The 13,086-nt window shown below is 40.9% G+C and overlaps 1 protein-coding gene across 4 annotated transcripts in view; it reads left to right on the forward strand.

Moving 5' to 3' along the window:
• The first annotated feature begins 877 nt into the window (after positions 1-877).
• Positions 878-13,086, forward strand: part of LOC119546348 — a 119,787-nt gene continuing 107,578 nt past the window's right edge. For all 4 annotated transcript variants that reach the window (XM_037852575.1, XM_037852567.1, XM_037852561.1 and 1 more), the window contains exon 1: positions 878-1,357. The gene's annotated coding sequence lies outside the window, so the exon portion shown is untranslated. The remainder of the gene's footprint in view (positions 1,358-13,086) is intronic.

Genomic DNA, 13,086 nt, shown 5'->3' on the forward strand with positions numbered 1-13,086 from the left:
CTTCATTGCAATGAAGATTCCTGGTCGATAAGGACTCCATTTCGGTGGTATATGGCAAGGTCAGCTGTGTGGCACCAAAAGTTTTTCAGCAGTTTGGGGCGAGTTCGTTGCCTAAGTCTTTTGTTTTGAGGGAAACTCTTAAATACCAAAGTTTAAGCTGCTTAATTAGCATAAGCAAGCCAAGCAGATCGAATGAGTCACTATATAGCCTATATAGGGTCGGTTCAGCACTCCCACATACTGGTATGCCATTCAGTTCCGTGGCCAGCGAAAGTTCACGAAACTCTTGATAATACAATGTATGAAATGAATTTAATATTTAAATGTTTTTTAAGAAAAGAAACGCCCCCATGGGAAGTGTGTGTGTGAGTATGTGGGGGTGTGGTGGGCGTGTAATGTGTGCCCGACACCAAAACAGTTAAATGTGGAAATACAAGAAATTCAAGTGAATATCAAGCGCAGAAATTACGTCAATCAAAAGTCAAAGCACAACTGGCAACTTGGAAGCCACAAATCGTATGGGTTATACCTATACATATTTTTTTTTGTTGTATCGGTTTTTTTTCTGCAAAGGCGTCTTGGTTATAATAAAAAAAAATATAGTAAGAAAGAGAGAAAAAAATTATTGCCGAGCGGTCCAAGCCAAAAATGGACCAGCAGAGCGGCGACTTTTGCCGAGCAAAGTGTGGGCAGCAGCAGCAGCAGCAGCAGCAAAGTTGCCTAACAGCCAGTCGCACTAGCACTAACACAAAAATCCGGGCTCACACACACACTCTCTTGGCTTTTTAGACCAGGTAACTCTTGGCAATACAGGTAACCACTGGGGCTCGCGATCGGCGGCTCAAGCTCCGCACATTCAGTTCGTTTTCAGCGCGCGTGCGGTGCGGTTCTCTGCCAAGTGGGCTTCTCTTCCCTGTGTGTTAAGTGTGAAGTTTGGATAATCTAACAGCGGAGATCATTGCCTTATTTGAATAGGCGGGCTCATCTTAACATCCATCGTCTAATTGTTGCAGTGAAAGTTGCCGGGCATTTTTCAGCAATTTTACCCCGTGAAAATTCCGAAAAACCAAACGCGCGCAAAGCAATCAAAAGTGTTCAAAAGAAAAGCGTTAAATATTGTTTAGTACAACAATACGTTTCAAAAATTTATAAAAAATCTACCAGTGTCTGTAAGACGTCTTTGCGCAAAGACCAAGTGTGTGTGTGTGTCTTTCTGCGCTTTTGACGGCAAATCGCTTTTGGCAGCTGCTTTGGCAGCAGCCAAGTAAGAAACAAGGCTTTTTTCGCTGGCGTCGCTCTTCGTTGGCAGCTGTTGGCAGTATGAACTGATTTTGGCCGAAAGTTGATGAATAAAATGGTGAGCACATTTTTTTCCACTTCTACAAAGTGCAAATTTTAAGTGGCATATAAAACATTTTAAGTATAATACAAATTTAATGAAGTTTCAGGGGGGAGAAGGCAAGTGCTAATGCACAAAAGGCAAAACCAAGTTTTGTAAAAAATAACTTATGAAATTAGAAAGAGCCAGAATAAATTGATATATATAAATCAAGTTAATTTTCTGGTTTTTACAAAGATCTTGCCATTACTTAAATGGCTTTCTGCTAAGAAATATTAAATCTTGTGAGGACCTGAAAACTTATGTCTTCAAAATATTTATTTATTCTGCTTTAATTCAAAATGTAAATTTATCGAAGCATACCCCATTTTTCTTCACAAAACAGAAATTAAAATCCCTTGAAATTTTTTTTTAATAGCCCTGAAATCAGTGAGCATAAAAACCGTTGGCATACAAAATTTACATGACAAATTTACGTTTTTTTCCACCCAAGTGCAGACATAAGCTCAAAAAAACAAACTGTAAATGTGGCAAAAAAAAAACTAAAATAATAATAACAAACAGCGCCGACACAAAGAAACGTTCACTTTCGTTAGTGTAAAAATCCCAGGCCAAAGTCATTGTGAGATTTGATGAGTTGGAAGACGAACATGATGAATACGCAGATGGAAACGGGTCCAAAGACGCCTTGTCACTGAATCTATGGTCAGGGCCTCTTCGCTAATGCTGTTTATTTTCTCTGCATCTCATTTCGGAAATAACGAAACCGAAACGCAAATAGAAAATATGACAAATAATTCCTTCAAATACTCGCTTGACACACTTTTAACTTAAAGCGCAAAGAAAGAGTTTTTCAAGCAATCACAAGGGTTTCAAAACAAAGCTGAGGTTGGAAAAAAAACACCTTGTTTAATTTTTTTGGATGCGATTTGGCAAGAGGATTTGGCGAAATTTGTGGGTTTATTGATGGAGAGATGGGAGATCTCTGACATTATCTTCTTTTTTTTTGGTCAAATGCAAAACACAAGTGAAGCTACCGGCGCCGTCTCATTTGTCAGCCAGTTTCGGTTTGAACTAGCTGGCAGTCATTTGTAAGCCATTGTCTTTCATCTCGACGTGGGTTGTGTGGTACTTTGGTTGGAGTTGGAGTTGGAGTTTTTCTCCCCAGTTCGTGGCTCATCTTATACCATCTCACCGACTGACTGACTGACTATTTTTGTTTTGTTCAGCTGTTTATGCTGATGCGTTTGCCGCTTGTTTGATTGTCTGCGCGGCAAAAGGTGCAAAACTTTCACTTTATGTATTATTGTTTTGCGTGCGAGCTGCTGCGTTTGTCTGCCGGGAGAAATTACAATAATAATGCCTATAAATTATGAGCCAAAGCGCTTGACTCAGTCTGCGTGGGCGAAAGAAATTGCCGCAATTAAATGAGTCAAGGGACCCAGCGATGAAAAAAATTAAGTGAATGCCTCACTTTGCGATTCTTCTGCAAAGATAAATGGTGTAAGATATAAAGCGACATATCTTTCCCTTTTTTTTGCACAAGAGAAATTTCAATTATTTTTATTGCAAAATCCATGAGCCAAATCATAAGACTTAAGACACAAGCTTGATATTTTTTCATTTCTCAAAATTCATGAGCCAAATCAAAAGACTTAAGTCACGAGCTAGATGCTACTTGCGATTTTTAAAAAATGCATTAATCAAGCTAACAGAACTCAGTGTTTCAGTAGTTCCAATTGAAGACTTAAATTAAAAATGCAAGTTTCAGCAACCGAATCAAAAGACTTAGGAACCGAACTTGTTTCCGTGGATAATGATATTGGCAAACTATTATTTCTAAAAGCTGTCACTGGTTTTGCACAGCGAAAACAAAAGACTGCAGACACAAACTTGACGTTAGCGAATGAAACCTTTATCGAATGCAAATAAAACCCAGGTTTTATTATTGCCTAATGGCCGGTGAAACTCGTGGGAAAGAGATTTAGCTACTTTCGTTGGCGAAATCTGTAGATTGATTCCATAGATTTTGCGGGTAATTCGTAAGTCATGTTGCTGTGCGTCTTTGGTGCCATCAGCCAGCAGACAGATTTATTATGGGCAAATTTCAAAGACTGGTCGCGACTTGGATGCTCTTTTGGAGCCCAATAAAAGACTGTGACTCAGTTGCCTCGTTGACTAGTTTGCAGCACCCCACACAGTCTGTTGAACCGCCGCTCAAGGTCTTTTCCCAGCCACCAGCGGCGACTGAAGCCGCGCTTCAAAGCCACAAAATTCTAATTAATTTGCTCGCTTGCTTGCGAATCTTTCTGCATTGATCTCTTCTGACTGCCGCAAATCTACAGAATCCAAAAAGAGCCATACTGTGTGGGCACAGCATACAAATGAAGACGAAACCGAGACCAAAGCGGAGCAACCTGTGCCAGTCTAACATCATTAGTTTCGGCCTTTGGAGGCTTTATATTTATTTGTTTTTTGTGGGCGATCGACCCACGCTGCCATGACACAATCGATCCGCCAAGGCCCGACCATGTGGTCCACGGATCTCGAAAGCCATGCACTTGCTATGCGTTTTCGATTTCCATTCCGTGATGGGCAACCCACTTTCACCAGAACACGGTTTCGTTTTCATTGCCTTTTACGAACGTACTTCTTTGGGATGACCCAAAAAAAAAACCAAATGGAAGCATCTCTGTCTGAAAAAAATGCTGAAAGGCCCAAAAGGAAATAAGAAATACTTTTGAGAAATAAAGCGAAAGTAAAACAGCGACCAGTTTTTGTGTTTTTTTGTGGCTGCAGGGCTGCTGCAACTGAAAAAGAGCGGTTCGAACTCCAATTCGCAGAAACTCAAAATGATGTCATGCTGCGAAGTGGAGTTGCCAAAAAAACCCAACCAGACTTTTGGTTTTTTTTTTGTTTTTCTTAGCCTTTGGTGGACCCAAATTTCGGCTGTATCTGTATCAATAAAATGGCTTCGTCTCGTGCAGCAAATGCAAAAGTAACCGGACGACTTGGGCCCAGCCCAGTTAAGTTCACATTCAGTTCAACTTTCAGCTTCCACGCCAACACCACTCTGTTGCACAGTTGTTTTTCATTTTTTTTTTTTGTATTTTGTCGTCGTGGTTTATGCCGCTCAAGACCCTGATCGCTGCATATAACTAGCTGTAATGCCGTTTATTTATTTCATTTTAAAAATCCCTGTCAACGGCACAGCTTCGGCTGCAGTTGTAGTTGCCTTATTGCCTTAGCCTCGAGTTAAGCCTTTAAATTTATGACTCATATTAGTTGCAGCCACCGACGACGACGACGAAATCGCGAAAAAAAAAACCAACACGGAAACTTTTTAAACTGCAATTTGCAACAATTTTTGCAGCAACTGTAAAGCGGACTTAGCCAAAAAAAAAATACAGGCATCAACAAGGCGAGGTTGCTGGGGCGCAGCGAAGTTTTGTTACACTCACCAAAAACAGAAGGAAAATGTTTGAACAGATACAAAATCTGGTTTAGTAAAATAAAATTACTAGGATTTAAATAAATTAGAAATAAACCCAAAAAGTCGATCTAAGGAGCTGATACTTCCTCATATCTCTCAACACTCAAGTACTTTATGAAGATAAATAAAATTAAGTAACTAAAATTCAAATAAATCATTATTAAGACATTATCTTTATGAAATACGATGCTCTAAGTAGCTGATACTTCCTTTCATTTGGTACCACTCAAATACTTTATGATACCACCCACCAGCATTTCTCTAGTTAAATGATGATACAATTTTATTGGGCCATTAAAAACGAGTGTTACCTCATCAGCCAGGCCAAAAATGGTAGGATATAATTGAAGAGACTTTAGAAAGTCTCAAATTTAAACCAACCCGCTGGACTTCTCAGATTTCCAACATATTCCTTTACTCATTAGCCAACTCCACAGACGCCAAATAGAGTATTCAGAACGCCTGGATGCAAATAACAAAGGCATCGGTTCGATCTCAAGTTGTGCGGCCAATTAACGGAATGTCTGCTCCGATATCGCTACCGTAATTTAACTTTCAAATGCAGCCCGCAAGAGCAGTTAAAACGGAAAACCCGTTGCAGGCCGGTAACTACTCCTATATAAACGTATATATAGCCATATCAGGGCACTTTAAGTCGCCAGGAGTGGGAGCTAGTCTGTAGTCACTAGTCTTTTGTTTTTTTTGCATGTCTTTTAAGTTTTCGCCCAGTGACAGCTGGGCTATCGGGCTGGCTAATAACTTCATTTAAATTAATCTGGTAACAGGAGGCAGCAGGAGCAAGGAGAGCAACAATTTAAAATTCAATTACCTCCGCATTTGAAGTTGCCACCGCAGGCGAGCACAAGGCCATAAACATTTCCCTGTCGCCCCCAGATGAAAAAAGTAAATGTGGTGGAAGCTATGGAGGTGACTCTGTGCCGCACATTGATGCATCCTGTCATTGTCATAGTGCCAGCTCATATCCTGTGGATCGCCACCGGCAGTAAATTGCACAAACCGCACATGCTAATCAACATGGGCAACCGCAATTATTAAATTACATTTGCGTGGCCTAATCGAATTGGCGAGGGTTCCCCCGAGTCGCTATATCTTGTGTATATATATACGGTGTTGCCTGGCAAATGATATGATATGGTCAACAGTAGTTGCCACTGCTAATTTGGCTTGACAGTCGGTTCTCGTCCGCTAAAAGGGGCGGATCTATCGGTATTTGATTCGTCTCCGGAACGAGGAGGCTGGATGATTGTCGGTGTGCAGAGGAAGCATTAACCAAGTGTGGACAATTTTATCGCGCCAAGGTGACGAACGAGAAGTTCAGGAAGAATCACCCATCTAACCCGATTTACTGGCCTATTGGGTATCCTAGAACATTCTACACTTTTAATAAAAAATACTGAATTATACACATTTTCATAAAATTCCCTATAAGATCCATTTTAATATGTATTTTTAAAGGAAGAAAAAATGAAATATGCAATATTCAATCTCTATGCTACATTTTGCAATATAAAGTTAGTCCTTAAACCTTTTTTCTGTGTATATCTATAGTTTATAATTTAAAAAAATATTATTAGTTCTTTTAAAAAATGTTTTTCTGTTAACTGATTTTGTTACATTTTTCAATATCTATTTAACATATTTATATGGTAAACATTATACGTGTAAATTTATTTGTGAATGTCCGATAATTCTGACATTTGTATTTTCTTGCGGGTTCTAAAATATTAAAAGTTCTTAAAAAACGTACCTTAAAAAATGTGGCACTTTTCTTCTTATTAATTACAATTTTTGTAGGGATTGCATCCAACATTTAGCTTTAAAGCTTATTGTTCAGGCCCAACCTTTATAAAGTTTTTCCACTAATTGCTCTTTGCATCCCGGATATCTCAGCACACCCAGCTTTTCTCCACAATTTCACCATCAATTTGCCATCCACAGAGCTGTCGGTTATGGCCAAAAGTATAAGCCAGAGTGTGACTCAACATGCCGCGAAGGTCGACAACTGGCGACACTTTGGATCTGGTGTGAGTCGAGTCTCGCACCGACAGGGAACATATTTGGCTTTGATGGTGCGTGGGCTTTACAACTCAGTTGGCTTGATTAAAATGTAGTGTGGCCTGGCCAACGCCAATTGGCTTATTACCCATGAGCCATGATCCGGGCCAAGACAGGCCCGGTTTGCATGCGGTTCTAACGAATGCGAGTTGGCAACAAACATCGCGCAGAGGCGTTATATTTTTTTTTTCTTCTCCAAAATGGCCGTGGGCGGGGACATGGGAGGCCTTCAACCGCCTTGACTTCTGAGTCCCACACACAAAGAGCTTTTGTAATTAAAAGCTGAGCTGTTTTCACACTCAAATGGTGCGTTGATTGATATTCCCGGCTAATTGCCACAGGCTTGGCTCCAAGTTGTTCTTCCCAAGGCACTTCCTTAATGGTCACTTACACCAAATGTCAAGTTCAAGTGGCGGCCCTTGGTAAAAACTTGGTAAAAAAAATAAAAGGAAGAAAATGACCGTGTACAATGAGGCATTTGATTGATGTGCGCCCCTCTTGCCGGTCATAATCGTCTTGAGGATGATGTTGATGGTGCGTCAGCAAGAAAAGCGAGGTAGTTCTTTGACTCTTTGACTTGGAGTACCAGGTTCCCAGTTCCAGGCAATAGATGGGGATTAGGACCGTGGAAAGTACGTGACAAAAGCCCAGGGCGGTGATCTTCCCCACTCTCTATCTTTCTCTCTGAAAAGAACATCTTACAGAACAGCAAGAGGAGTCAAGTTCGTGGCCGGAGTCTTTCGTTTGGCCGACTGCAGCTAATTGGTGAGCAAAACAGCGAACAAGAGCAATAATGTACCGCAGACAACAAATAACAACGTGTAATGAACGCAGCTTACAGTTTTTTCCACCGATCTTTTTCTCTTATTTTCCTCGCCGATTCCGACGTACATGAATGAAAACTAAAGTAAATTGGCCCCCAGTCGTTGGAGTCATCGTCGTTGTTGTCGGTTCGGGACATGAACATCAAGGTGGTCGTGGCCGCTGTCGACTTCAGATTCAGACAAAATGCAACTACAGAAAAAATACAAAAAAAAATAAGAAAAGGAAAAAAATATATATAGTATAAATGCGGTTATATGTATACAGACAATAAATTGTTAAATAGCCGCAGACCCCGAGATCCAGAGAGGCATGGCTTAAAAATTTATGCCATTTTAAAGCGAGAAATGAAACACGCCCCAAGTGCATTACAATAAATTATAGAAATATGAGTATGGCAATGTAAAAAAAGGTCTCAAAACACAACAACGGAAATACAGGTCTCTTTTTTTTTTTTGAGGCATGATCTCCGCCATCTCGCCATCTCTATTATAAAGCAATTAATGCCCGAGAAACCGAGAGACCGGCGTCATTTTGCCTATTTTAATAATTCATAAATGCGGAGAGAAATGAGCGCATAATTAGGACACCCGGGTGGCCCATTGGCGGATGCTTCCCCAGCAGCATTGGCACGACTTTGGACAGGGCTCATTAAAAACTGGCTGCTAAAAATAGCAAACATTTGCGGAGTTGTCCTGCGCCATCCTCACATATTTTCATATTAATTATCGTGGCCACTTGTACAGCTGTCCATGTGCAACCTGCATCCCCATACCCATCGTCCATCCCAATACCCATCCTAAGTATTCTCCAGGGGCAGATGCAGATACGATGCCCCTGTGCAGATTTCGCCGATTGTCCGCCATTGAGTTTTAGCGATAATTAACACCTAGGTACTAAACCAAATTGCAACCGCTGCTGCATCTGCTGAACAGATGCGACAAAAGACAAAAAAGCTGCTCCTTGTAGATGTTTTTTGTTTTTTTTTTTTTTTGGTTTTTATGGCTGCCTCCTTACATTTATTTTATTGCAGGCAAGCACAAACTGGACCTTTTGCTTATTGATTTGCATTTTTACAAGACTTCTTGTTCGCAGCGCTGTTGTCGCTTTTTATGTCTAGATTTAGTTAGTTATTTTCGTATATTTAAATCGCTCTGTATGCCTGGGATGCCTCAAGGTCCTCCATGTAACTAGCCACTGGATCAGAAGTACAAGCGGCGATAATTTAAACAGGAATGCTGCGACCAGGATTAGTTGCAAATATCGCTTTGAAGTGGAGTCATAAATTAGGGACAACTAAATAAATCAAGATGAGGTGGGGATAGGGCGTCAAGAAAGCTGCGATTGCCATACAAAGTTGCTTTTACCTGGGCGGGGATGGAATATATATCATGGGATAAGAAAACCGGAGTTGTGGTTTGATGAATATTTATATGGTTTTATAATATATATTTTATTAAAAAGGATTTTCTCATAGTAAAAATAAATTAAATTAAATATTTCTATCAGAATTTAAAAAATAAGAATGTCTTTTCACGTGTTTCTTCTCCAATCTGGAGCTCATGATTTGTAGATGACACGGTTGCCTAATTTTTTTTCCAACGAAACCATGCTTGTTCTCGTCCCACTTTGTTATAAGCATTTTCGACCATTTTCAGCGGAATAAAATCCATCCAAATAGCAGTTACGAAGCGCTCTTCAGAGAAAAAAAGCCTAGTCACATGCCAAATTTGGCTAAATTGGCAACACTGAATGGCAGCTACCGACCTGTCCGGCCATTTACAATTACCATCGACCATCCACCAGCATTTCTTGGCTCATCCGTCGCGGCATTCCGATTGCGATTCCAGTCACATAGTCGCCCATCTCCGCCTGACTCACGCTGGGCCATTGTGGCCCGTCTTTGGCCCTTCTGGTCAAGAGCAGCGTTGGCCCGGGGCCAAATTGTGCTGCGTTAAATTCAATCAATGCATCAAATCCACATGCACATGCACATATCCATCGCCCACGCGTTTCCCTGACAAAAAAAAAAAAAAAAGAAACGAAATAAGAAGAGCCATCCAGTGGAAATCGCCCATGGACATGGCTTTTCGAGTTGGCCCGCGTTGCAGGAACTGGCGGGCGAATCATAAAATTATGCAGAGCACATACCGCACACGCACACACATGGGGCTATTATACAATAGGCCAACGCACAACAACACACATCGGGCCAAAACCAAAGCGGCAATTGCATAAAACTCTTTTTACGATGCGTGGTTGTCGTCTTTGTCAGTGGTAAACCCAAAGAAACCATCCACATTCGATGGTGATGGCTGCACAGAGAGAAATTTGGAAGAGCTTTTGAGAAGGAAATCTCAAAGGAATTAAGATACAAAAGTTTCCCGGTCTGAAATAATATTTAGGTGGTTTTGAAACTATTTCCCGACATTACATTTTAAAAACCTCTGAAAATTGATAGGTACATTTAGAAGTATGATTTTTTGTAGTTTTAAAGATTTTTTACTTTTTTTACTTTTCTATATACATATGAATATGATTATGTTATATAGTATATCATATATGTATAGTATATCATTATAACACTGAAGGAAACAAACATTTCTTACGTTTATGCTTCAGGAAATCAAATAGTGTAGCAGGATTACTAAATTCTTAAGATCGAAATTAACTTTTTATAAAGTCTTAGAGATTTCTGTGACATTGAGATAACATTTGCGGCTTTAAAAAGACTTGTACTAGTCTTACTTATTAAGTTCTTGAAAGTACATCCGATTCGCTTCTCTATATAAAGTTCATTTGGGTTTTTCCCGTCAGCTATATATTTTTCCCAGTGCATAGAGATGGCGACGCCGGGTCCGGGCACGTACGCAATGCCAGCGGCAACTAATGCCCAAGTATATATAGTTGTTGTGGCTGTTGTGGTGTTTCTCCAGTTGTTTATTGAAGTGCGCGACTGCGCGTTATGTTTTCCCCCTTTTGTTGTTGCTTTGGGGCGCATTCGCAATTTACAACACAAATAAACATGGCCAAGAAGAAGTGGCAAGAAGGCAACACCACCGGCCAAGGTTTACTTCCGCCGGATAGCTACGTAAAACTCATATAAATTAGAATTGTAAGAAACCGAACTTGGAGTGGAGACGCCAAAAAATATATAATATAACATGGAAACCGGCTATACGATGGCTTTGTTTGGGTTCTTGAATAACCAAATATCTGGTTATTTCCGTTAGAAGCTGCCCTTTTGTGATTGATTGTTTTTGCAGCGGAACCCAGACACGGGTCTTAATCATCATTACGTAACCTCGCCCTCCACAAAATTAGAAGAAAAGGGTGTCCCAAGCAGTTAGTCAAATCATCGGAGCGTCCAAAAGGTCACCTCTACCACTTGTAATTAGAGTTAGAGACTTGGCCCAACTGCATTGAATTAAATCGACTGCAATTTACCTTTCTAATGGCCAGCTCCATTTATGGCCACATGGGGTTTGGACTGTAGACTGTAGACTGTAAACTGTAGACGACTGTACTCCCCAGTTCGTGTGTGTCCATTTATGGGTTGGCCAGCCCAACTCCTCCTCCTTCGCCATTTCAACCAGACTCTTTCACCCGGCGTAGGCGAAAATTGTGCAGTTTGGAAAGCCATCGAAGGCGCCACAGGCTCTGTCGATTGGAGGTCAGGTCTGCATGCCACAAGAACACACAAAAATCGAGAAAAAAAACCGAGAAAAACCCACAAAAACGGGCACATGTGGGCCGTGGTCTCTACACTCCAAGAAAGTGTGTCAGTTAGGAATCAGTGCAGGCATTGCATTGTTCACCCCTGCAAGAGTAATTGGAAATTGGAATAAATTACAGATTATCTCTATTTTTATGGCTGCCATTTATTCAATTTGTTTAATGGCATTGCAATATGTGCAGTACAAGTCTGATTATTTTGTGTAATTTACTATTATGAAAATACTTCTTGGTAACCCGTTGGGTTGGATAAGCTATATGATTCGCAAGGAGGATTAATTCAAATCCAAATTGATTATTTTTTAGGGTATACCTATTGGTATATCCGATTAAAAACAGTGATTAAAATAATATTTATTAGACCAGCATCTTTTAAAATATTAAAAATATATTTAAAATCCATAGCGAACCTAAAATACATAAACTCCTTGAAAGAGAAGTTTGAAATAAGTGGTATAAATTGGCCATAATTTCAGAAGCCAAAATATTGACTCTGTGTTGCGTTAATAGAAAAACCAGTTTGAAGACTTCTCCTTCGATACAAAGGAAGGCCATGTCCTTGGCATATTTTTAAACCAATAATCGCCTCAGTGTGGGCCACAATTTACGGCGGAGTTGGACATTAACGATTCTCAGCTTAGACACATTGTGCCGCAAATTGTGGCCGCAATCCAGAATCCCAGTCGGAGGCCAGCCTTTTCAATTAAAAACTGGAAATAAATTGCGACCGCAGCGGCGTAAATAAATATTGACATTTATGTTTAGCGGAGGCCCCTCCGAAGATTGCTTTGCCAATAATGTTGTGGCCCACAGAGAGAGAGACAGATATTCGTAGACTATAAAAAGCCTAATTAACACCTCTACCAACCCCTTCGATCGATCCTCTTCTTCGAGAGATCTTTAGTTAACCCATTGAAGGTGCATTAAAGAGGGTTTGCCACCAGATCGGTGGGTTAGCGGCTAATTTCTGGGTTAAATATGGGTGGGGAAAACGAAAAGAACAGCGTCATGGCCGGATGGTTGGCAATGAAAGCGAAATTTCAGAGACCGCCGAAAGAGGATTCCCAGACTGGGATGTACAAAATAAAAAAATGGGGAAAAAAAACATGCGTCGCCCGGAGTCGACATTCTTTTTAACAAGTTGCCCGCAGAGACCAGAAAAGGGCCTAGAAGCCAGTCAAAGTCAAGTTAAATACGCCCGCCGTGCGTCGTCGTCTTTGGGGGATGGGCATCGGGATGGGGATGGTATGGGGGACTGGTCTTTTTGGCATGTCCGCTGGGCTGTGGACTCTCTGGTTCCCTGGTTGCCTAGTTCTCTGGACTCCAAGAGACCAGACCCAGGGCCAAGAAATATCAGAAGATCAAAGTCATTTTAACAGCCAGCGTCCAACGCAAACAATCAACACGGCCCAAAGAGCCAGAAGACAACCAGAGGACTTGGGATGTGGATGTGGATGAGGATGAGGATGAGGTTGGGTATCCGGATGAGGAGGAGGGTCAACGGCAACGGCAACGGCAACGTGCCGGCTTAGGGCCCAAAACCTGTGCACTTAGTTGGAGGACACGTACAGGATAAATTAGCAAATATTTGTACTTTTCTTCGTTTTGTTCTGCCTTGCCT

This window comes from Drosophila subpulchrella, chromosome 2L (assembly GCF_014743375.2).
Source record: "Drosophila subpulchrella strain 33 F10 #4 breed RU33 chromosome 2L, RU_Dsub_v1.1 Primary Assembly, whole genome shotgun sequence".
Classification (NCBI taxonomy): domain Eukaryota; kingdom Metazoa; phylum Arthropoda; class Insecta; order Diptera; family Drosophilidae; genus Drosophila; species Drosophila subpulchrella.